The following is a 25,942-nucleotide window of genomic DNA, read 5'->3' as shown; positions in this document are numbered from 1 at the left end:
ATTGTGATAAGATATAATATAAAGGAAACTTCATATAGATAAAAAATTATAAGAATTATTTAAATTATAAATTAGTTGTGAGAAGTTGATTGATCCATAATATATTTTGTAATGACATAGTGACCAAAGCTTAAAAACACACTGTATTTTAAAACTATTATGTGTTACAGTTTCGGATATCTACTATATCCTTCATTAGACACTATATACGCTAGATAATGTGTATATAGTGTCTGATGAAGGATATGGTAGTTATCCGAAATTGTAAGACATAATAGTTTTAAAATACAGTGTTTTTAAGCTTGGGTCAGTATTTGGTTACAATATCCAATCCAAAGCCATGGATAGTGTTATTATAATATATTTTATTGTAGAAATGTGTATGAAAGAGAAAAGCGAAATAAGCTATCTAAATGTACTTGTATGCAGTATCTACGATAACAGTGATAACAACATCTTCAAATTTAGAATAAACAGTACCCCTAATGTAAGAGAAAAAGAGGTTAACAGCAGACGTTTTAAGTGCAATGAAACAATCTAATCGAAGAAATACGTTTCATCATCAAAGAATAATAAGTTAATAACTGTATAAAAATGCAAATTGAGACGGTAACTTCTGTATTTAATACTTTCGAAGTTTTTTTTTTTTTTTTTTTTTTTTTAAGATCTAAGCAAAGTAACTTTCTCTACGATTGTGAAAATAAATAAATAAAAAAACTAAGTTGTAATATTAAATAAATGTATATAACTTACAAATAGAGGAAGCATGCTTCTGAATGCAGGCCCAAATTCCGAAGGAACATAACCAAAGCCTGGCCCTCGAAGTGGATGTCCCCTCAAAAAGACGGGCGAGGTTGTTGTAGACATAAGCGGCATTGTACTTGGCAGAGTTACTGGAATTTTCCCTAGTAAAAAAAAAGGTGTTTTTGGGTAAAGTCCACCTAAAAAACACAATAAAATCCGAAAAACCCAACTCCAAAAATATATTTCAAAACTTGGATTAAAATGATAACCTTAGTGTGATCATAATTAATTGCTTCGATCGTGTTTCCCAGTACAGACTTATTTTGGGAATTGACTTTAAACATGTATTTATCAAACGAAATTCTCCAGAACAGAATCCCATTTAAAAATATATATATATGTTTGGGAATCATGCATAACGACTTTAGTTCATGGTCGATCAAATTCGCTTTAACGATATTCAACTATAATCTGGGACAGAAAGCAATAGGATTACATTCCCTTTTATATTCAGGTATATACTATAATACAATTAAAATATCTTTCTCCATGTGTCAATTAATTACAAATCAAAAATGCTTAACTTATAAAAGAATTTCTCAACACTGCATTTGGATAATTACACACATACAAATGAAAAAAAAAAAAAGTTGTATTTAAAATTTTCCGTTTCCATTTCTTCATTATTAATAGTGGTAATTAGGAGCAGGCCAGGCTGACTACCTGGCAATTGCCAGGGGCCCTAGTGGTGAAAAGTTGGGGGGGGGGAAATGAATAAGCCTGAATGCTAAACATAGAAATAGAGTGGTAAAAAAATCAATTTTAAGTTCTTGAAACCATTTGCTTGATTTTAGATACTTAACATTTTCAGAATTACATTGTGTAAAAAGAATATTCGTTATGTGATAAGAACCATAAGAAAGAGCGTGTTAAGAAGTTTACCAAAGCACGAAACACCGGCATGACAACACGTAGTGTGACGCCGCTTCCCGAGACAAAACAAATCGTTCAACTACTTTTACTTCATTGTTCTCCCCTGCGTTTCAGTAACAGTCCGTTGCGTACCAGAGGAGAGATACGTTCACTCCACACATTTAAAATAATAGTTTATTTGTTTTGAACGCCTTCTGCACCAAAATGAACAAGCCGAAACCAAGTGGAGCGGCCAAACGAAAGAGAAGAAAAGAGCTCGAAGAAGAGAAGTTACGTTTGAAAAAGTCTAATGCTCTTATAGATTCATATTTCATAAAATGTCAAGAAGAAGAGAGACTTTCTGGAGACAATCTCCAGACTCCTGAATCAGGTAAGGAACTACGTGTATATTTTTACAATATTATTATTTTTTTCATAAATAAATTATATATTTTCCTATACATTCAAATATTATTTTTTTTATTTGTAGGTGTTGAGTTTATATCTTAGGTTACATGGCTGCAACATATGTTCTTTCCAACAATGCTTAAGAAATTCTGTGCAATTGCGTTATCAATTATATGTTTCTAATGTTTCTTTGGTTTACGTACTCTGTTGCAGCCTGAGATATAACAACGTGTTATTGTTTCTCACCAATATTATTGTTGAATTTCACGAACAGCGGTGAACTTTATACAAACCAATAGTATACAATATGTTGTAATCTTCCTACAAAACAGAATTTCTTTGGCGTTTCTTCGAAAAAAAAAAAAATCATATTTGTGTAACGCCGGGCATACATACTAGGGTTGATATTTGAAATCAAATTTCTGACGAGACAGTGGAATTTTCAAAGACAATTTTGTCTTTGTACGTTGTTCTCTCTGGAGTACTTGTACTCCGAGGTTTCTGAAGTGTTAAAGAACAGATTTAATTATACTCTTTAAATTATTTTTTTATTGATTAACAATAATTGAATTAATTAACAGGTGAACTATTAATGACAATATGACATCTCTGTCGATCATGGGCGGAGTTATGAGGGGGACATGGGGGCATTGCCCTTCCAGAATATTTTGACAAAAAATAAAAATGCCACTTAAGATTCTTCAATTCTCATTTGTGTTTACTGGGAGACCCGGGTTCGATTCGCGGCGGGAGCTCATGTCGTTCGGCTTCCACGTTAATCAGCAGGTCCACGTCTCACATAGCTTCGCTGCTGAAAGGAACGCTAAACTGAAATTCAACTCAACTCAACTCATTTGTGTTTACCATGCCTCCCCAACAGACAAAAGTTCTGCCTCCCAGCGGACAATTCCTAACTCCTCCCATGCTGTCGATGAACAACAATTCCGTCATTTATTTTAATTTTTAGATTTTTTTTTTTTTTTTAGCTGAGTTGTGTTGTAAAAACATTTTTAACATGTTATTAAATGGCGGTAGCAAACTTTCCTATTCTCCAAATCCTTTTTCAGATGCAGGTTCTGACGTCAACACAAGTACATACATTTACATTCCATTACAAGAAGTTCAAGATTCAGCAGATGGAGCCCCTATCAAGAGTGAAAGTGTTTCTTCATTTCAGAGATCTACTCCGGAATGTACTGAAAAGTTGACACCACACGGTGACACAGGGTCCGGCAGTTACGATGCTGGCCCATTTGCAACTGACTTTAATGATGAAACTTGTTTTTGAGGGTTTGGGAAATTTCATTCCTCCTAACATTACTGATCCTGTTTCAGTCAAGAGGACATTTTGGCAGCAACATTCAATCCTGATTAGTGATTCAGCGATAGCACTACCTTTTCAGACAAGCAAACTTTATTACAGAACACTTCATAATGGAGAAAAATTCAGAGAAAATGGCTGTCATATTGTCTAAAACTTAACAAGGTCTTCTGTGCAAGTTGTATGGCTTTTGGTAGTAATAGTAACATAAACTGTCCTTTTATTACCGGCCGTGATGTATCACCAAAGCACATATATTCTGCAGTTGAAACACATGAAAATTCTCAGTATCACCAAAATGCAGTATCAGCTACTATGCAGGTTTGTAGAGGAGGTGATATTGACACCCTCATTAACGTAAATCAAGCAAAAGAGAGGGAACATGAAGTAGAAACCCGTAGGTTAGTTCTAAAGAGGTTGATAGATATTATTGTTTTTATTGGTAGGCAAGGATTAGCATACAGGGATGATAAAGATGAAGGAGCTTATTCCCTTGATTCTGACAATAACCATGCAAATTTCCTACAGTTAGTATTATTAGTGTCAGAATATGATGCCATTTTAAAATCGCGTGTTGACAAATGCACTGCGGAAGGTAAAAAGAAAATGTTCTCTTCTTTGAATAAACATGAAACACGCAGCAAATCAGGAAGGCGTCGGGTGGGAAGAGGATCTCTTCAAACTTTCTTATCCAAAACATTTATTAATAAAATGGTGAAAATTGTAGCGTCACAGGGGAGAAACCTTATTTTGAGAGCTCTTAATGAGAGTGCTTGGTTTAGTTTGATGGTAGACAGCACTCAAAACATTTCAGTAACACAGCAGTTAGCTATTTGTGTTAGATACGTTTGTCACGGGAAAACCTAAGAAAAACTCCTGGAATTGTGTGGCATACAGCATTCAAGTGGAGAAGGCATTTACAATGAAGTTGTAAGTAAACTGGAAAAACACGGAATTTCCACATCAAATCTTATTCCTTGCTTTTTCGACGGTGCTGGAAATATGAAAGGATACTAAGAGGGTCTTCAGGCCCATCTGAAAGCTAACAATCCTAATATAATTTCCACTCATTATGTAGGCCATGTCTTAAGTTTAGTAGTGGCTGACTCAACTATCAATTGTCCTGAAGCAGAAAATTTGTTTGGTCTTGTAGAGGAATCTGCAACTTTCTTGAACCATTCATACAAGAAGATATCTGTATGGGAAAAAGAGAAAGTGAAGCGTCAAGCAAGGTCAGAAAAATTGTACAGATTACAGAAAATATGTGCTACACGATGGTGGAGCAAACATAAGGCCCCTCAAGCCATTGTTTTGATTTACAACAAGAGGAATTTCAGTCAAGTAAGCTTGCAAACTTCTTTTCAGTTTTATTAGAACTGATAAACGGAAATTTTGATTGCAAAACTAAATTTACAGCCCGAAATTTGATTTGGCAATGGAGCAAATTTGAAAATTTGTTTGTAGCATTTGTTTCGTTGGATCTCTTTTCTGTGACGTCACCTGTGTCAGTGTTTCTACAATGCAAAACACTAGATTACTCAAAAGCATGGCATTTGGTAAATACATTGTTGAGTCATATACTCAAAATAAGAACAGATGACAACTTTGAAAACTTTCTAAAGAAATTGGGAAAGTACATTACGTTAATTCAAACTGAAAACCACTCAAAGGCAAAGTGATGATGAAAACAGTGAAGAAGATGATAACGCCGAACAAGGTGATGAACTTCTATATGAATACCACGGCCAAAAGAAAAAGTGCTCAAAATGTTTATCATGTGCATTCAAAATTGTGTATGAGCTTTCTTCCCAATCAGGTCTCTTTCCAAATTTGTATTCAACATTAAAATATATAATGACTCTGCCCAGTACGCAAGTAACTTGCGAGAGAGTTTTTTCCAAACTAAAATTGTGAAGAATCGTTTAAGGTCCTCTATGACCAATGAGATGCTCTCTTCTCTAATGTTTATTGCAGTTGGAAGAGAATTGTCAAAGATCAGGTGATTGACAAAGATCAGGTGATTGATGAAATAGCCAAATCAAGCGATGAACTGAAATTGAAGTTATTAAAATAAGTACTGTTAACGTGAAAACGATTAATGTTCTAATATTGTATTGATTCTTGATCAGTTTTGTGTTTCTAGAAAATCTGTATCTTACCTTTCCGAAACTTGAAGTTATGGAAATATAGCCTGTGCTATGTAACTGTAATCCATTCATTAGTTGAATTACATTTATATTTTACGTATGTATGATTTCTTTGGTGTGTAAGAAAACTATATTTTAAATATAACATTTTAAACTTTGGTTTTAGTGGTAATACGGAAACGAATCATTAGAGAAAGTTACTAGCTCATTAGATTTTCCTAACAGTGATTTAAAATTTAAATATAAAATGACGTTACAAACAGTTGGTGGGGGGGCAAGCAGCTATCAGCGTCAGGGACCCTCGATGTAGCTAGTTCGGGCCTGATTAGGAGCACCAGGCTGTAGCCTAAGCATGCTAAAAGTACAGAAAAGGAATTATTAGGCTAATATCAGAAATTATATATCATTATATGAATAAAGAACGATGGAAGTAATACGATGCAAGAAAATTATAAAAAGTTTCTTGATTTGAAGAACCAGAAGTAGATTCAATCTTTGTCTAGTTTACCCTTTTCTAGATTGAATTTGGGTTCCCTTGCAGTCTCCCTTGGACATAGGTAAATTATTCATATTACTTCGTTGAAACATTGATGTCAGAAGAACAAAATTTTATATCACAATTTGTAAGAGTTAACACTTAAATTTTCGTTCAAGGATTTGCTTTTCAATCATGTAGAAGTTGTGATATAGTGATATTTTGGAAAACGTTAAAAAAAAAAAAAAGTCAGATTTCAATAAGAATTGTATCAAAATTTTGATTAAATTCCAATTATTAGTTGCCAGAACATATTTATATGATACAGGAGTATATCCATGATACTTTTATAGCTAAGCAATTAAAATAGGTCGAGAAAATTGAAGAAGTTTGCATTCAAAAATGAGATGATTGAGTTCGCTGATCCGTTTATCGCATCAGCAGTGATAAGTGTATTTCTTTTTAATTTGAAATAAGTTTGATGGTGTTATCGCCGTTCCAAATAGTAACCTAAAGTAAAGCATAATTTCACGTCGAGACCAGGTTTTGATGAATTTATATAATTTATCTTAAGAATTATCGGTAATATTGCAGTAAAGTCGTCCTGGAAGTTGTTGATTACTAGATCGCCAAGTAGATAATTCAGATTTGTACTTTTCCGTAATAATACTGTAGAAATTCCTTGGGCATAGTTTAATATTAATTTTTTGTCCCTTAAAGCATGAATTTTTTGCTGCTTCATCGATGATATTATTACTACCAATGTTGACGTGAGCTTTGATAAATGCAAAAGAAATAATATAATTATTAATTGACACAGTAAAATATAAATGTTTAATATTTAGTATAATCCAAGAAAATCTGCTGTTCCAATGAGTTGTATTTAATGAAGTGAGCACACTTAAAGAATCTGAACAAATGATTTTAGAATTTTATGTTTTTTTTTTTTTTTATATATATATATATATACCAAAGCTTGACGAATAGCAAATTCCTCGCCTTCTAATATCGACATTTATATATAGGTAATTTATACTTTAACGTGGTCGACCTGTTTGGGATGTAAACAGTTGCGCCAACATTGACATTGAGGTATTTTGAGGCATCATATAAACAAACGTAGAATCCTCATCAAATTGTTCAATTGAATCTTTCCAGATGTTTTGGTATATTTTATGTTTCAAATCTTCATTTTCAAACTTGATATAACTACGAATCATAGCATTAATATGGGCTTGTGTATAGCCCGCTCCCCCCAGTTCTTTGTCACCGGAACTGGAAGAGTCACTACTACTATTTCTACTGCTGCTGCTACTACTACTACTACTACTACTGCAGGTACTACTACTACTTCTACTACTGCTACTACTACTACTACTACCACTACTGCTACTACTACTACTACTTATATCGAGAACAGAACCTAACCAACCCCTGCGGGGCTTCTAACCCGTTCCTGCTACTACTACTACTACTACTACTACTACTACTACTACTGCTACTACTATTACCGCTACTACTACTACTACTACTTATACTAAAGCTTCCTTACCACAATATTTACATCTTAAATCTTTATAACATGCGATTCCGATTCATTATGAACTAATATGAATCGTTAGAATCATTATGATTCGTTAAAAATCACTGGGGGGATCGGGCTATACTCAATCCTTAATATGGACCAAGCTAATATTGTATTGCTAAATAAAGTAAGGAAGTGACTGTACTTTTTGAATTAGTATATCTTTATCTCTGAAAATAAGATACAAAATTTTCTCTTCTGATAATTACAAATACACGAATCATACTTTTTTTTTTTTTTTTTTTTTGGTAATATAATTTAAGTCAAAGAGGCTACAAGTGCTTCGCTTAGAAAAGGAAATTACTGAAGATATACCTCTATTTTTTCAACATTAGACCTGAATAATTACATACACAAAAACAAAGAAATAATTATATTGAAAAGAAGATCAGAAAACTCCCGAATTTTAGCTGCGTATTTAGTGGAATATGTGATATATAGAACGATTTATCGCATGTTACACAGGTGATCTACATCTTCAACCCTTTTTTGGGTTTTCCTATTAGTAGAAGGCAGTCGTGTAAGCTAAGTCCTCTATTGCACTGTTTATGTTATAATATGACATTTTTGTAGGACCCTTCTGATATTAACATAAGACCCCTAATGATACTACGTTATAGAATTCTGTAATTTCTTTGGTCCAAAGAAAAACCTTGAAAGAGGTTTGGTTTATCTGCTCTCTTATTTTGATATCTCTCGGTTGTATCTGTAATTATTATGCCCATAATTTCATTCTTCTTTTAATCTTTGAAGGTTTTCATGTATGGATTTTTGGACATGTTTGAAAATAATTCCCATATGTTATAGATAATTGTATGTGTAGTACATTCAATTCTTTCTGTGAGCTCCTTTGTGGCTAAGGGGTTAACGTATGCGCCTTTAGCGTGGGAGACCCGGATTTGATTCCTGGCAGGTACTCATGTAGTTCGGACTTCTCGTTAATCAGTAGTATAATTTCATATAGCCTCACTGCTGAGAGGGACGTTGAACTCAAAATTAGCTCAATTCTTTCTGTATTGGTGAGCACTTTCGCTATATTCTTCATCTGATTCTTTTTTTTTTTTTTTAATTGGATGTCATTTATTTGTATGAATTCAATGGTTAAATATATAAAATTTCAGTAATTTACAGTCAGACTGTTTTTAACTAAGAAAGATCTATGTCTTAGATGTCTATACATTTTTCCAACATAAATGATCTACCTTTAACAACTTTCTTACATGCAAAAATAATATGATCTATTGTATCAATGACTTTTTTGCAACAATATATATTTGTATCTGATACCTTATTTAATAATTTACTAAGAGATAAAGCTGTATTGAATAATAGTCAATATAAGATGATCACTTTATGGCTGGTCCATGTATGGTTTTATTTTATTCTTACATACAAGCCATGGTTTAATTTTATTTATCTTCACAATGTCCCATTAATGTTTCCCAGGTCCTATTCGATTTTCTAATTTCCAACTGTATATCTTCTTTAACTGTTTTAGTTTAATTATTGTTTTAAAATTTAAATGACCTACGAGAGGTGTTTAGCAGTTATTGTCCCTGATGTTGAAGACATTATCCGAAATACATGAAATTTTACACGCAGTATAATGTATCCTTTGAATGTTTAGAGAAAAGTTTCAGGCATGTCGGATGTATAATGTTAATGTTCTGCTTTATTTTTCAGGTCAAGGAGAGTGACGATTGACAAAATAAGACAAATCTGATCAAAGAGCAGTCATTAAGTACCTCCAGAGGAAAGGAATAACACCGAAAGACATTCATGAAGACATGGTAAATATATTAGGTGATGGCGTCCCTACATACCAATCATCAAGAACTGGTCACGTGAGTTGTGGTGCGGCAGGGAGAGCTGTAAACATGCATTAGGTATAGGATCGCCCGTAACAGTGTGCACACCAGAAAATATTAACACGGTTCACGACCTGATAATGACTGGCAGACGACTTACTGTAAGGAGGTTAGCTGAAGTTACTAGCTTGTAACTATGTTGAATAGACAAAATTTTACACCAACACTTGGAGGTGCACAAGGTATCACTTCAATGGGTACCACGCATGTTAAACATTGGTCAAAAGGGTGAACAAGTCCGTTTTCAGAGACAAATTTGACCTTATTTAAGAAACACCCGTGTAACTTTCTTGCTAGATGTGTAACCATTGATGAAACCTAGGTATGTCATTACGATCCAGAGTCCAAGCAACAGAGTATGCAGTGGCAGCACCATGATTCTCCACCCGTCAAGAAATTCAGGAAAATGAAATCAGCTGGGAAGCTTATGGTCACGATTTTCTTGGATAGTAAGGCCGTACTGTTCATTATTCCCAAGGCCAAAAGACAATTACAGGTGACTATTATTCACAATTGATTCCAAAAGTTAGGAAGGCAATCAAGAGGAAACGCAGAGGGATGCTGCTGCTGCAAGATAATGCTCCTGCTCACAGAAGTCATCTTTCTGCCGCCGCTAGTGCTGATGCCGGGTTTGAAATCCTTGAGCACCCTCCTTATTTTGCAGATCTTGCACCAAGTGACTTTCACTTGTTCCCAAGCTTAAGCGGCACTTGTGAGGGACAAAGTTGTCAACAATGAGCATGCTATGTAGGCTGTCGAAGAATGGCTTCTAGCGCAACTATAAAGTATTTTCAAACTGGTATTCCTGCTCTAGAACATAGGTGGTAGAAGTGTATTACAGTGAGGGTGACTGTGTGCAAAAATGACAGATCTTCTATGTCAGGGACAATAATTGTTGAACACTCCACGTATTTTTATTAGAGTTGGTTGACTATTATCTTATGCACTTTTAACAGCAATATCAGTTTCATCATGAAATTTTCTGTCAGAGTTCGATTTCATATGTAAAATTTGTATTGTATTATCCATTTTCATGTAGCATTTTACACAAGATTTTAATGTCTAATAAAAGCAATGTAGTTTTTATAGTCAAATTGCTTTCTGTCGGAGCATTAAGAACACTGCAAGCATCTGAACATATGTACATATTATATAATTGAAAATTTTTATCCTGTAATCGTAAAATATAGGAAAGCAAATTGGCAACTGGAAATGAAATTTAAAGAAAAAAATTCCTGCATTTCATTCCTTAAAAAAAGAAATATATTTTTAAAATGCAATTAACCCATTTATAGTAGATTCTTAGACTTTTTGAGGAAAATGTTGCCTTTCAGTTAAGCACTTGTGCTTTAATACTGTTCATCCGAATACCATGCTTGATCATCGTTCTCCTCAGAATAAAACGAGTTTCAAATTGGATCGTGTGCATATGTGCATGACGTATGAGAGAAGAGAAATTTGGGGTAAAATAGGGAAATGCTCCTCCAAGAAATCTCTTTTTTGAAATTTGGTGTCCCCTTGGAGCAGTCTCGACTACAGGTACTCTAACATAATCTACCTTGAAAAATACTACTGTGTACTTAATGCTTATGCTATGTTTCATTTTGAACTCCTTTTTGGCTAAGCTGTTAGCGCAGGCGCCGTTGGCGTGGGAGACCTGGTTTTGATCCCCAGCGGGAGCTTATGTGATCCGGATTTCACGTTAATTCAGTAGGTCCCGTCTCATATAGCCTCGCTGCTGAAAGTGACGTTAAACTCAAAATCAACTCAACTCGACGACATGTTTCATTGCTATATCTAGAATAGTTACAAGGAAAAAATATTTCTCAGTTCTGTTTGACAATTCCAAATATCATATATTTATATAAACAGGGAAAAAATATACAACAAAAGTTTCCAAACACAGAACTATTTATCTGAGTGTCATGGTTAACACGTCATTTTCTTCAGAATGGAACAAGCTTTTAAATAGCATCCATGTGTACGTGTTCATAAAGTACGAAGAAAGGGAAATTTGGGATAAATAGAGAAATTTCCCTTTTTTGGAAATATGGAGTCCTGGAGAGATCCCTGCCACAGGTATTCGAATATAATGTATCTTGAAAAATACTATGGCCTATACGTAATGTGTATGTTAAATTTCGTTGCAATATCTAGAATGGTTATGAAGGAAAAATATTTCTTAATCCTGTTTGACAATTCAAATGAGATACTATCGCAGAACCGAACCTCGTAACAACATTCCTATTCTTCTAATATAATACTCAAATGACCCCACTCAATTACCATTCGCTAATAAAAATGCAACAATCCAACATAAAAAGCAGCTAAAAGAATATTCATTTTCCTTGCTTGGCTCAGAACTAAATCATATAAAATATTCTGGGTGTAAAGAGGGGAATGGGGAGAAAGGAAGGGGCAAAATGTTATAATCTTCATTTCTTAATATACGCGCATAAACTGTGTACATAAAATACCTTAAAGTAAGTGATAAACTTCCTTTTCCTTCCATATTTCTAATCTACCCCAAAACACGTGGCTTCGTTTCAAGCCCAGACTTGAAGGGACGTCAGCACCCCATACCATCAAATGCGAAGAGCGAAAAATTCATTTTGTTACAGCATTATATTCCTGGAGATAACAGAAAAAAATCTCTTTGAAGCAAACATATAGATTATAGAGCATGATATATGTATGTGTGCATGACACAGTGTTTGTGCCAAAAGGGTTAGTAAGTCGCTTTCTCTCATCCTTGGCTCCTGACTTGCAGGCCTGGCTCTACCATATGTGCAACACCTGTATTGGCACGGGGCGGCAAAATCTGTCATAACTATATTATTTAAAATAAATAATTCTTGTTGGAAACAGACTTCATGATGGTGGTAGTTAAATTTACTAAGTTGTCCTTCTGCTTGAATACTATTCATAAACTATATTTCGGTCGCATTAGTATAAGGTCATATGAATGTGCTAAAGCAAATGGTTAAATCCAGCATGAACTGCTTGATTGTTGTCAAATACAAGAACTCAATTCTCGAACAGTAGCGAACACCTGTTCATTTAGTTAGTTATCAAGGTTTTGATATGAAAACTAGTCTTGTCTTTTGTCTCAAACAAGTTCCTTCATTGAGGGTTCAAACATTTTTTTAAAAAAACAAATATAGAAGGAAAATTAAGAAATAAAGATAAAAGAGCTAGTTTCACCAGAATTGCAAACTGATATATTGAGAGTGAAGGTTGATATTGAATTCTATAAAAGGGATTACAATCTTTTCTCTGCAGGTGTGTTTCCTTTCATTAACATAATACATTATTGTTTTAAAAGAAAAAACTGAGACTATGAGGTTGTATTTGTAGTGTTTAGACTTCTCTGAGTGCGAGTGCACTTTCACTCCCCTTTGTTGTTCATGATGGGATAGCATACTTAAAATCGTGGCTTTTAAGAGTTATTCTTTCTGGAAAAAGGGAGAAGGGCGGAAAATGTTGCAATTGCACGGGGTGGCAAATTGCCTAGGGCCGGTCCTGCTAACTTGAGGTACTATCCTAATATTTTCCTGGCATATTTTAAGAAAAGTTAACTCTGATAAAAACTGAATCTATGACATTCCCTTATGAAACTCAATATTTTGTCAGCAAATATAATATTAATGGAGTAACAATAAATAAAGTAGAACAAATTAAAGATTTGATTTTGGTATTACGAGGGGAAGTCAAATGAAAACCATAATTATTTTTTTTTAAATATTATTTATTGGTCACACAGGGTACAGAAGTAAATCACTTTTCAACATAGTCCCCTCCTCGTTCAATGCAAGTCCGCCAGCGCTTCGGAAGAGCCTGAATACCTGCAGAAAAAAGGTCTTTTGGGCGACGGCGCAACCACTCGTGCACCGCGTTGCGTACCTCTTCATCGGAGTGGAACTTCCTGCCGCCATTGCTTCTTTGATCAGGAGTGGCGCCACTCCTTGCTCGCTCGCTTTGTTTCAGGCTGATGGTAATGCACCCATGTTTCGTCACCAGTGACGATTCGTGACAGGAAGGCATTACCGTCACGTTAAGCACGCCACAAAAGGTCTTCGCACGCATCAACACCATTTGCAAATTTCCGGCACTATTCATAGATTTGTGGCTGTGACAAACACGCATCTCCATACTGAACCTTCATTCGCCTAAAAATGTCAATCGGTTTCACACCTTCACTTCGCAAAAACCGAATCACAGAACGCTGCTCCTCGCTGGTGCATGTGGCTAGTGGGGCTGCCATTTTGGAACTGTTGTTGCGCCGGTGTTTGTGCATCTGCCGGCTGCTGCCACCTAGGAGACATCCGGCATACTATCGTAAACAGGCATGCCAACTTACAGCTCACTGGCGCCATATGCGGATTTTTTATTTCTACTTTTATGGTTTTCAGTTGACTTACCCTCGTATGTATGACAGACAATTGAAATTTGGCAATCAAATATATGATATAGTGCAACCAAAGAGAGAAGTAATAAGTTCTATATTTAATCAATGGCCTGGTTTTATAAATGGTTGTTCTTATGTATATATATATATATATATATATATATATATATATATATATATATATATATATATATAAAACTTGTTAGATCCAAACTTGAATTTGGTTCCGTTGTCTGGAACAGTTTATCTAAATCTAAAACACTTGTTAACAAATCGAAGCTGTACAAAATTGTTTTTATAAGGCCACTATGTTATAAAGAGAAAGAGGATTACTATTGACATGACTACAACTATTGGTTAACTTTTGGGAGACTTCAATCCGTGTTCGAAGGTTTTCTTAAGAAAATTTCCCTCGACTCACACAAAATTTTCCCTTTTCTTATCAAAAGTTTTGCTAGTTTGTTGAGTGTCCAATTCCTATGGCAGAAGTTACGTAATTAGATTAATTTAGATATATTAAAGGAAGTGCCAACCAGATTTGTTTTGTTCACTTGCATGTATCTTCTATTTCTTTTAACTTCGATTTTCTTACAAAAAATAATAAAATAAATAAATAAATAAAGAAAGAAAGAAAGAAAGAAAGAAATAAAGAAAGAAACAAACAAACAAAAACACCCAGCCTAGAATGAGTATAAATTATGCTATTTTGAACAGACACACAAATACACATTATTGTTATTGTATCGGTTCATGGTTCATTTCTGAAGAACAAAGAAAAGTTTAAACATTTATATTAGTCAATTAGTTTGCGCGAGAATTTCCCTGGATTTTCATGTTTTATCAGGAAAAATCCCTTTTAACCTTTCCGCTAAATTTACCTACGAATTTTTTTTCCCAAATCAGGAAAATTTCCCTAAAACTACAAACACTGCTTCAATCCCTATCGGAAAGAAGGAAATTTATTGATAAATTTTTTCTTCAAATACCCGTAGCGAAACTTCCTCTATAAAAAATGTTAAATGTTCCGTGAGTACCACAGAAACATATATTTTTGGATAGTGCAATATTAGTTTCTAAGTGAAGTCTTGATCCAAGTACGGTACGTCCCTTAGTATTAGAGTTCTGGATCTTTAAAGTTCACTCGCCAGCCTATAACTCCGAAAGTAAGGATTTGTGCACCCAGGTTAGTCTATACTTTCTTGTCTTATCTTGGTGCCAGGAATCACCTCCCAAACGTTGTCGGTATAGTTTTGAAATACCCTATATAGAACATTATCGTTTGTTACAATTTTTCTTGAGCAATGCGATAAGTAAGGAAGCAAAAGGCAACTTTGAAAAAGACCTATTCAAGTTTCTGATTAATGTGGTGTATGAAAAAACAGTGGAAAATGTGTGCAAGTACATAGACATCGTCTAGTTTCAGATTAAAGTGTGTGTAGGAAACTAGTGTCAAAATCAAACTTTGATCAAAGAGAAATTTATGATGAAAATTTGTCTTTACTTTACACGAAGAGGACAAGTGTTGTCATTGTTTTGTGTTTTTGAGATTTAGGACATGTTGCAAAGCATTTAGTTTTATTCCAGTATCGATATAGTTTGTGTGTTCAGTACAGTTCATTATATATATAGTAGTATTTTTCATGAATCATTAAAATCATTGGTATAAAACTGGTTATGTTTCATTGTGGTGACAGAGTGTGGGGTTAAATTTACTCCCCTTATTGACCGATTTCAACCCGAAGCAGTAGGAATTGTGGGAAAGCCTCATAGTTTTTTTTTTTTTTTTTTTTTTTCGGAATATATCATGGAACATTTTTCTTAAATCGTGGGGAAGGACGAAAAGAAGAAATAAGTTCGGTTCTTCATTTTGGACTTAATTTAAATCCAAGAAATCGAGATGATTGCGAAGCTTTAGAAAGACATATGACATATTCCACCATATACAATATATACCATATTCCAGTTAATTGCATGTTAACTTTCGAAAGTTGACGTGGTACATGTTTTTAAATGGGTGGGGGTTGTATCCACCCTTTTATTCTTCACTCATTTCAATATACACTAGAGATAATTGGCAAGCCTCAGAGGAAATACATACGGTCTTCGTAGGTTTTCTTAAGAAAATTTCCCTCGACTGGCACAAAATTTTCTTATCAAATTTTCTCTAGTTTGTTGAGTGTCCAATTCCTATGACAGAAAAGAAGTGTCAATTACATTTGTTTTTCGCTTCAATTTTTGTTTTACTTTTCCCTTAACTTTTTTTTTTTTTTCAGAAAAATACACACAAACACAATCATCCAACAAAAGATACAAATTATTCTATTTTGGACACACACACACACACACACAAAATCGTTATTGTAGCTATTGGTTTATTTCTGAAGAACAAAGAAAAATTTAAACATATATATTGGTTAATCAGTCAGCGCGAAAATTTCTCTGGATTTTACTGTTTTAACGAAAAAGAAAAATCCCTTTTTCCAGGTTTGCTAAATTTACCTGCGAAATTTCCCTATCTCTCAAACTGTGTACACTGAATATATATTGTTGAAAATTCTAACATCTTTTAAAGGAATTTATCGTTGGATATCTTTTTAATTGTTGTCGGAAGGGTAAAATTCGACTTTTTATTTTTGATGGAATTTAATCTCCAACCAAAGAAGTGATTAGAAAACTTTGAAAAGAAAATATACGCCATAGTGCATCAGAATTCAAATAATTTTTGTGAAAGTTATCGAGGATGATTATTATCATCATACTGCGTATTTAAATAAGGAAACTTTGAAATTCGGGGTTACTTATCCCTTACTACCTGCTTATCCTTGATCGATATCAATCGCAACCAATGGGAAGGATTCAGACACCTTTAATAAAATATACATTATGTATTATTAGAATCGAATAATTTTTTATGTACCAATAGTTCATACCCGAAAATTATTTTGTATGTGTATGAGCAAACTTGTAACATGGGGTGGTTTTAATTAGCTTATTCTTGATGGATTGTAATCCCCCCAAACAATAGGGTTGTTTCGTAAGGTTGGACGAAGCCACATACGAAGTTTTATTAAAATTGTATATATTTTACGAGAGTTATCGTGGAACAGACAGTCTGACGCATAAATGTCGGTTGAGTCGAATGGTAGAAGCTCGGAATGCTCGCTTCCATAATATTTATGTGCGTAAACAAATATGTGTATTTGAAAAAATGGAAAGCAGTTTTTTTATTGGAAAAGTATACGTTTATTGTGTCGCATTAGAATCTTAGTACTTATATTATTGTTATATTATATATTAGTTAATATAATATAACAAGAATAAATGAAGTTTCTAGCGTTACGTCTCACGGTATTGGCCTTTAAGCTAAACAAAACGGATGATTAATGAATAGTGGAATTCACGAAAAATCACATTAGCCATGCACGTGAAAACAAACTTTAAACTTCGTTTAAGTGGTTCTCATATAATGTCCATGCATAAGTTCATGCGGTTTTCATATGGGTTGGCAACAATGTGGCGTGAAGCGATTGTTTATCATTATTCCATTGTTTCACCGTAGTTTGGAGTTTTTGCGTTGTGAAACACAGGTTTTCTTGGTCGTGAACGTATTATTGTATATTTTTCAGTCAAACTAATATGGAATGTCAAGTTGAGAAAAGTGATCATTTCCGTCACATTTTACTTTTCGAGTTTAACCGAGGATCCAGTGCAGATGAAGCTGCGAGAACAATTTGTGCAGTGTACAGGAATGAAGCAATTGCTGAAAGAACAGCACAGAAAAACTTCTCTTGACCAATGGCTAACATATTTCTTTCAGTCAAAACCAAAACAGTATACAGGCGAGGCATTGAAACTGCTACCTGAACTTTGTCAGAAGGTCATAGATTGTGGCTGTGAATACATCACTGAGTGATTGTGAGTTAATGTGAGTGACAGTAAAATGTATGCAATGTATTGTCACACTCGTAGAATATGTTAATGTTATGTCTATGTTGTATTTGTATTTGAATTAACAGAACAGCAGAATAAAAATAAAATATAAGAACTGCACGAACTTATGCATCGATCCAATATATTCATGTAAGTTATCTTTTTGATATATATAAAATTTAGTTGAAAAAACAGAGTCGAAGCTTTTTGTTCTGGTCACTTTGAAAACATAAGTTGTGGCATGCAACTCAATAGCAGTTCTGAAAAACTGTACATAATGTTATTACTCTCTTGTAAAAATGATGATTTTCTTTTATGTTAATAAAATTATAGTTCAAACATTCAGAGGTGAAACAGTTTTTTTTACTTAACTTCCACAAAAAGTAATAATAAAAAAATAATAAAACCTGCATCTTATAATCACTTTATAACAAATACTTCTTGTGCATGTTAACACTGTGACTGCATCCTTCTTTCAAATCTTGTAATACGATAATTAATATGGCCAAAAAATCCTGGTTTGTCTATGTAAAATTTTGTAATGTGGATTTTACTGGAAAATCTATAGACAACTACGATCCGGTCTTCAATACTGTATATTTTGTTGTGAAAGTCAAATTATAAAGACAGGACACAATAGCATGTTGGTTGGCCCGGCATCAACGGAATCGCCACCGTCGCGCATAACGGCTTGAGAAATTTCATCAGAAGATTGTCAGATTCAGTTTATATATCGATAGAACCAGAACATTTACGAAAATCATACTGTATGATGTAAGGTGAAAACATAGACATCACATAATTCTAAATTTAGATTTGAGATATGTGCAGTAGCTTAATTCAAAAACCACAATAAATCAGTAAACAAGAAATTTGATTAGAATTTTTATCTTCAATTGCACGAATGTATCTTACAAGGAAAACATACATTATATACTCTCAGTTAAGAGAATTTCATGATGAACAGCTCAATTGAATTTCCTATAATTTCCGAGGCCTATGTTTAGCAGAAGGGGTCCAGTTTTTTTTCTAAAAAATGTTACAATTTTGGTAATTCCTGTTCATATTCGGTTAGTTTAGGGTAGGTTAGGTTAGTTTAGGTTATGTTAGGTTAGTTTAGTTTGCGTTATATTAGTGTAGGGGTCCCGCATAGTTTTCAAAAGAAATGGTAGAATTTCGCTTATTTCTACTAATATTAGGTTGGTTTAGGTTAGTTCAGGTTAGCTTAGGTTAGTTTATGTTAGGTTACGTTAATTTGGTTACGTTATGTTACGTCTAAGTACTTGCATCATTCACTTCTCCTGTAAATTTTGTGTTTTTACGTGCTTCTGGACCCCTTGTACTAAACATACTCCATTTCCGAATCCACATCTTGGATGATTAAAGTATTTCAAATCCATACTGAACATCTTATTCTTTTCTATATCAAACACCACATTTTTACTTTATTAGAATAAGCATAGAGTTTAGCTTTGTTCAACTTTGTCTTCAATACATATCCATTACATACTTCGGCAATATTATTATTATTATAATGTGTGGAAGTATTATTTATCTCTGCCTATGTAATCATCAGTACATTATTCCTTTACCTTGAAATATTCCTCATATTATTTACCTTTCTATTATTCTAATTCACTATCTATCTTATTCCATCATATCTATATATTATCTTTTTAATCCCTTGCATTTTCATCGTATTAATTAAAATAGCATTATTTAACTTTGGCAAGTTGGCTAATTTCCACCGTAATCAATAATAATTAATTCCGATTTTTTTTAAAAAAAAAAATGTATATGACAAAGATATTATCTTCGTTTTAAAAGCATGCCTTCATATATCGGAAACATTACAATAATTAATTCAGCATCAAGGTTTGGTCTTAATTCCAGTTAATAGCTTAAAAGAGAGCATATATTTTAATCACCCTTCAGCTCCAAATTTGTTAACTACACAGATATATGCCTAATGGAATCTAAAAGTTTCTGATATAGACGTAGAATTTTGTAGTAATTTAAGTTCAATTTTATGTTTTTAATTCTGTCATTTTAACAGAAGTGGCAGAGCATTATAGGGACAGAGAGAGAGGGAGAGAGAGAGAACAGTCTCTCCCGACCTAAACTTCGAGTTAGTGTTTCATTTTGGATTATATCCTTTCTCCCCAAATAAAATTTCTTTACTTCTAGTTATTACCTGGTATAACAATTTCCTTTGAATTACTTCACCAGTAAATTCTTAGGTTTATTTATGGGCTTAAGTTTAGAGGTGCCTCTCCAGTTTCATACCTACATAGAAGCAGTTAAAACATTAAAAATTGTTAGGTTAGGTTTGGTTAGTTTAAGGTAGGTTAGGTGGAATATATTCTCATAGAAGCTCCAATTATCATTTAAATTCAGTAATTCGTGGTTCTCATAAAAATTTAATAGATTCTCTTCATTATTCTTATATAATTCTGTAAAAGTCAATGCAGAAATATCACATTCAACGCACCGATTCGCCATCCTATATGACTACCATGCTGCTGAATTATCGAAACGTTCTGCGTCTTGCAAATAGTACCCAATTCTACATATTATCTTTGCTTGTAGTAAACATAACTTTACTGCCAAACTTACACACCTAAACATTACATAAGAAATCCAAATCAACATTTCTTACCCCATTTTTCGTGGAAATTTTCCTAATTTTTATTTTAGAAAATGGAGGGGCAACTCTAAACTTAACCCTATTTATGTCTTCAAACAACCTTTTTGAATCTATTGTCTTGTTCTCGTTCTGGTAACCTCACACGGAGGTTGTACAAAGGAGGAGATGATGCGCCATAGTAGCTAAGTCCACTATGGCCCTGGAATTGTTAGAAAATAAAAAAAAAATAGATAAATCTCTGCTAAAGGCAGTGCATAATGTACATTTGTAACTCCTTGCGTCCAGTAAAAATCCTTGAATAAAGTAGATGTTGTGTGCGCTGAAGACGAGTTCTCCAGAGAATGGTTGAACTTAGAAAACTATATAAGTAATGACTTTGAAAATTGTCCTGGTGGGGATATGGAAAATATCAAGTGGATTACGGACAGTTCTCTGATGATGAGAGTGAGCATAATGGATCACGAAGATTGTCAGGCAATATCATGAGTGTTTTCGCTAAGTATTGAAGCAGTTTTTTATGCATTGGTGGTCTTGCCTTTTGTATTTCGATATGCGTAAGAAGTCAAATTGGGAAGGAAAAAAATCACAGGCGAAGTCGGTATATCGATATCAGGAGCACTTTCGCTAGATACATCATCAAATGTCTACAAGTGATTTTTTTTTTAAATGGTACCCACGTAGAAATGAAGAGTATATGTGCATCTAGTTTGGCAGTTTTAGAGAGGGATACCATTTATCTGTAAAAATTCAATCAATAACTGGATGAGAGTCCATGAGGTCGTAGCTAAAATTTGTGCGACAGAAAAAGGTCCATAACAAAGTGCTCTGTGGAGTTTGTTGATCATATAAGGTCTGCCTTCAGTAAATTGTTCTCAAACAAATTTAAATGATTTAAAGATAAATAAACATCACACTAACACCAACATAAGGGTGTAGCCGATTTATGTATTTGATATAATTATTATGGCGTTCAGGCGGTGTTGAAGAGAAGGAGATAGAATAGAATGACTGTGTATCAAGACCAATTATGTAAGGTAAGCTATGGTTTGGGTTGAGAGAGAGACTTGATTTGCCAATAATGTCGCCCTGATCCGAGCCTATTTTCGGATTTCCAAGCATGTAACGTCTGGACTTGATTTCGTTTGATGATGCGAATGAAGTTTAAGTGACTAATAAAAGCTAGTTAACCATCAGTACATGCTGACTTTGCAGATAGGTCGGTATTGTCATGGGTTTTGATATTAGAATGCGATTTCGTGTGTAAAAAAAGTGTATAATATATCCTTGTTTGTGAAGTTGAGGGAATAAAAATTTTATATTTAAAAGAAGCCAAGTAGTTTTAACATTCCAATGGGTGTGCCACAAATCGTTAAGGACACTGAGAGCATCAGAGCAGATACAGACATCGGAAAGTTGTAATTTTTTGATTAATAAAAGAGCTTGCCGAATAGAAAAAGCCTTACTTTCGAAGATCGTAAAATATTGAGGAAGTTCGAATTTTTTTGTAATATGAAGAGTAGAAACAACAACTGCTGCTCCGACATTCTGGTGTATGTATTTAGATGCACCTGTAAAAACAAGCATACAATTCGAAGATATCTGATCCACACAAGAATGCCAAATGTAATTGTTGATTTTGATAAATATCCTGAAGTCGAAGAAGAGATGTAATAGGGAAGAATTGTCTTTATTTGCACCAAACTCGTTGTATAATGAAATATGTAGTACGGCAGTGATGGAGATTGTAAGATCATTCCTTCGTACACGTGAACTTTAAAAAACGCTCTGACTAGCCATGGTGAGTTATCTCTATACGGCACCTTCTGATGTCTGTTTTCATATATATGTTTAATCTGATGAAGCTGTACTATAACAGGATTATTTTCCATTCGTGATAAAAAAAAAAGTTTCAGCCAATTTGGAGATTTGCAAGTTGATAGGAGTCATACCAGTTTCCTCAAAGAGAGCAATTTTCGGGCAGAAGCTAGATTAGGAAAGGATGATTTTAAGTGCATCATATAAAAGTTTGGTTACTCGCTGGTAAAAATAGTTCATCTTTTCCTCATAACAGATGCTTCCATAAAGAATTTTTGCCATCATACAGTGTGTAATAATTTTGTAGAGACAAATTGGATTGAGTCCCCAGTGTGTTGCACTTAAGCTTTTGAGAATGTTGTAGTACGAATCCAAGGCGGTTGACAACTGAGCTAAGTGCGGTTTCCAAGTCATTTTTGTATCCAAATAAAGCCCAAGGTATTTGAGGTGGTGAACATAGCGTAACGTACGATCGTCGATATGAATGGTAGGGAGTGTATAGCAACGTCTTCGCGTGAAGACGGAGTATACAGTTTTCTCCCAGTTGATGTCGATACCATTGTTCATAGACCAACGTAAGAGTTTCTGTAAGGTTTGTTCCATAAGAATTGTCCATCGGAGAAGATCATCCGTAGAAAGTATTAAAATAATATCATCAGTATACGAATACGGTTTTACTTTATGGTTAAGTTCTGTTATGAGGTCCAATATATAGAGATTGTAAAGGGTAGGACTTCCTTGGAGTAAGCCAACCGATGTAGTTCTAGGTTTATTATGTTTGTTAAGTTTGATAAAAATCTTTCTGTTGATAAGCAAGTTATGAATGATTCTAATAAATTTGGAAGTTATCTGTAACAAGTATAGCTTTTGAATGAGAAGATCTAAGATAATGGAGTCGTATGCTTTTCTCAAGTCAACGCTGACTGCAATAACAAATTGTTTTTCAAGATAAGCCTGATAGATGTGAAGAATGAGTGGCCCAAGTGCGTCATTTGTAGAGGTGGCTTTTCGAAAGCCGGTGATAGTAGGAGGAAAAATTTGATTATGTTCCAAAAAAAACCACTGTAATCTGGATGAAAGTAAGTCTTCAAATATCATGAGGGAGCAAGGAAGTAATGCGATTGGTCTATAGTTGTCCACCTTGCCAATGTGCTGTTTGTTTTTTAAAATAGGAATAATAAGGACTTGTTCCCATTGAGATGGAATATGGGCGGTGTCCCAAATTTTATTATATATTTGTAATAACAGAGCCTTCACACTAACGGAAAGAGTGGTAAAATGTTTATAATAAATACCATCGATGCCTGGAGAAGTGTTGGCATGAAGACGCTGAAAAACAACGTTGAGTTTCACTGCTGAAAAACTAGTTTCCAAAACGGCAGAATAAAAGGTAAAAGATGACACCGAGAATTACTAACAGTGCAGGGAGTTAATTGTTAGTGAAAATCGGTGATCCATTGCTGGTCATCTGAGCGATGCATAGACTGCGGTCGTGAATCATGATAATGATGAATTTGGTGCTTGAAGAAATTCCAAATCTTATATTAGGGAATGAGATAGGAAAGATTATTCCAAAAACGTTTCCAACTTTTCCTTTTGTAATGTAAAGTGATCCTTTTAACAATGGCTTTACATTTGCGGTAATAAAGAAAATCGTCTTTAATTCTGGCCTTGAAAAATAATTTCAGAGATTTTTCACAATTATTGACTGCTTGTTGACATTCAGCATTCTACCAATGTGGATGATGGGATGTAGAGGTACGGTTTGACAGTTTCCGAGGTGGAGAAGTAGTGGAAGTTGTCTTCGACGCTGATATAGCGTGTTTGATAAAAGTATGTGTGGCATTGACAGAAAGAGATTCTTTATTGATAAGGTGACAAGATTTCGATAGCATGTTGATAGGTATCACAATCAAGAGGAAGGGTAATTGATTGTAATTTCGATTGGAAATCCTTTGCAATAGGATTATGAAAAGAGATGTGATGGCTACCGAATGAGTGGAGAATAAGATAGGATAACGATCACTTCCTCCCGGATCAAAATATACAGACCAGGTAATATGGATATAATACGTATTTTGCACAAGAGTTATGTCCGGAACACTCGTCCCGTGCTGGGTAATGCGTGTGGGAGTGCCATCATTCATTGCAATGTAGTGGGAAGCAGATAATGCTTGGAGAAGATTGTTTCCTGCAGTATTATTCCTTGCACTTCCAAATAATTGGCATTGGGTATTAGTATCTCCAGTTATGTAATCAAACTGATGAGTATCAGAGAAAATAGCTTCCCAAAAGTCTGCATGAGAAACAATATGTGGGGGTATGTAGATATTCAGGAAGTTGATATTTTGAATATTTAAAGAGAAAAGTTGGATATCAGGATCCGGACACGGGATGAAAAATGAAATGAAATCTTTGACTTTTACGTCCCACAGTCATGCCGGTTAGGTTAAAGGAGATGGTGATGATGAGTAATGAATGAAATGGTGGAATGAAGAAAGTGGGAGAAAACGGGAGAACCCCGAGAAAACCCACGCACAAGGTGTTTGTCCACCACAAAGTCCACTTGGCGGGGGCTGAGATCGAATCCGGGACCCCAAACACCAGAGGTGAATGCTCCACCATTGAGCCCTAGGATACGGGATAGAAAGATGATTGGCGATGTAAGAGAGATTATTTTTTATACAGAAGGCAATGCCACCATATTCATCTGCTCGGTTTTGTATTACAATATTGTACTTCTTGAGACGGAAAGGTATGTTCGGTTTTAACCACGTCTCCTTCAATATGATGATATCAAGAGCGAAAAAGGTGATAAGATTATGTAGAAAGTATAATTTGTTATATACGCTTTGAGCATTCCATTGAATGATGATGAGTGGACGAAATTCGTTAACTTCCATACTGGGTATCTATGAAAGATTTAAGATTGTAGATTTGTGTAACCTGATTCTCCAAAAAGTATTCGAAGCGTCTATATTTTGGGAAAGTAATATAGTCAACAATTTCTTCAATGCTTCAGTATGTTTAGGAGATAATTGTGGTGGGGAAGATGAACGTTTCAGAGGTGTAAAGTTAATAGTGGTATCAAATGTAAGAGTTGAAGAAGTAAAAATATGGTGACCACTGGAAATGAAAGAGGGTCGAGTGTCGGATGAGGTCTTTGGAGGGTTTTGAGGAGCGCGAGGCTTCGGAAGGTCCAGCAAGGTGAAATTCGACGCTATAACTGAGGTGAGCTTTGAATCCAGTTTATTTCTTGTTTTATAAAATTGCGGTAAATCGAACTGAAACGGCTTATCCTTCTTAAGACCAGATGGCGTAACAGTCGACGAAGAAGGTAAGAAATGCGGAGCAGGAAAGGAAAATGCCGATGGTGCAGACGATCCCGGCGGATGACCCAATCTTCTCCTCTTTTTCCGGAGGGTGTCAAGATCAGAGGTTAAAGCAGTTTTTTCATGTGTGTGGTAGACACTTTATCACCAGCTGAGGGGTGAGATAAAGGAAGATTAGTATGGTCCTTAGGTACGGTAGAAGGATCCCGTAGTATGGCGGAGAAAGACGGAGTATGCGAAGCTATTGTGGGGACCTTGCTAACAACTTTATTTGCTTCATTGAACGAGAGACGTTGTACCGCCATCAGTTGCATGATTTGTTTCTGTCTGTGTTGTTCCGCACACTGTTC

At 34.5% G+C, this 25,942-nt stretch overlaps 1 long non-coding RNA gene across 1 annotated transcript in view; it reads right to left on the bottom strand.

The window, feature by feature from the left end:
* LOC145688836 (uncharacterized) overlaps positions 1-25,942 on the bottom strand; it is a 274,554-nt gene that overhangs the window by 6,477 nt on the left and 242,135 nt on the right. Inside the window, exon 2 of the long non-coding RNA XR_014131998.1 lies at positions 754-905. This is a non-coding gene — a long non-coding RNA (uncharacterized LOC145688836). The remainder of the gene's footprint in view (positions 1-753; positions 906-25,942) is intronic.

This window comes from Thermobia domestica, chromosome 7, assembly GCF_964235325.1.
Source record: "Thermobia domestica chromosome 7, izTheDome1.hap1.1, whole genome shotgun sequence".
In the NCBI taxonomy this organism is placed as follows: domain Eukaryota; kingdom Metazoa; phylum Arthropoda; class Insecta; order Zygentoma; family Lepismatidae; genus Thermobia; species Thermobia domestica.
Note: the sequence above shows the minus strand (reverse complement) of the source record. Positions and strands in the feature narration are given on the sequence as shown.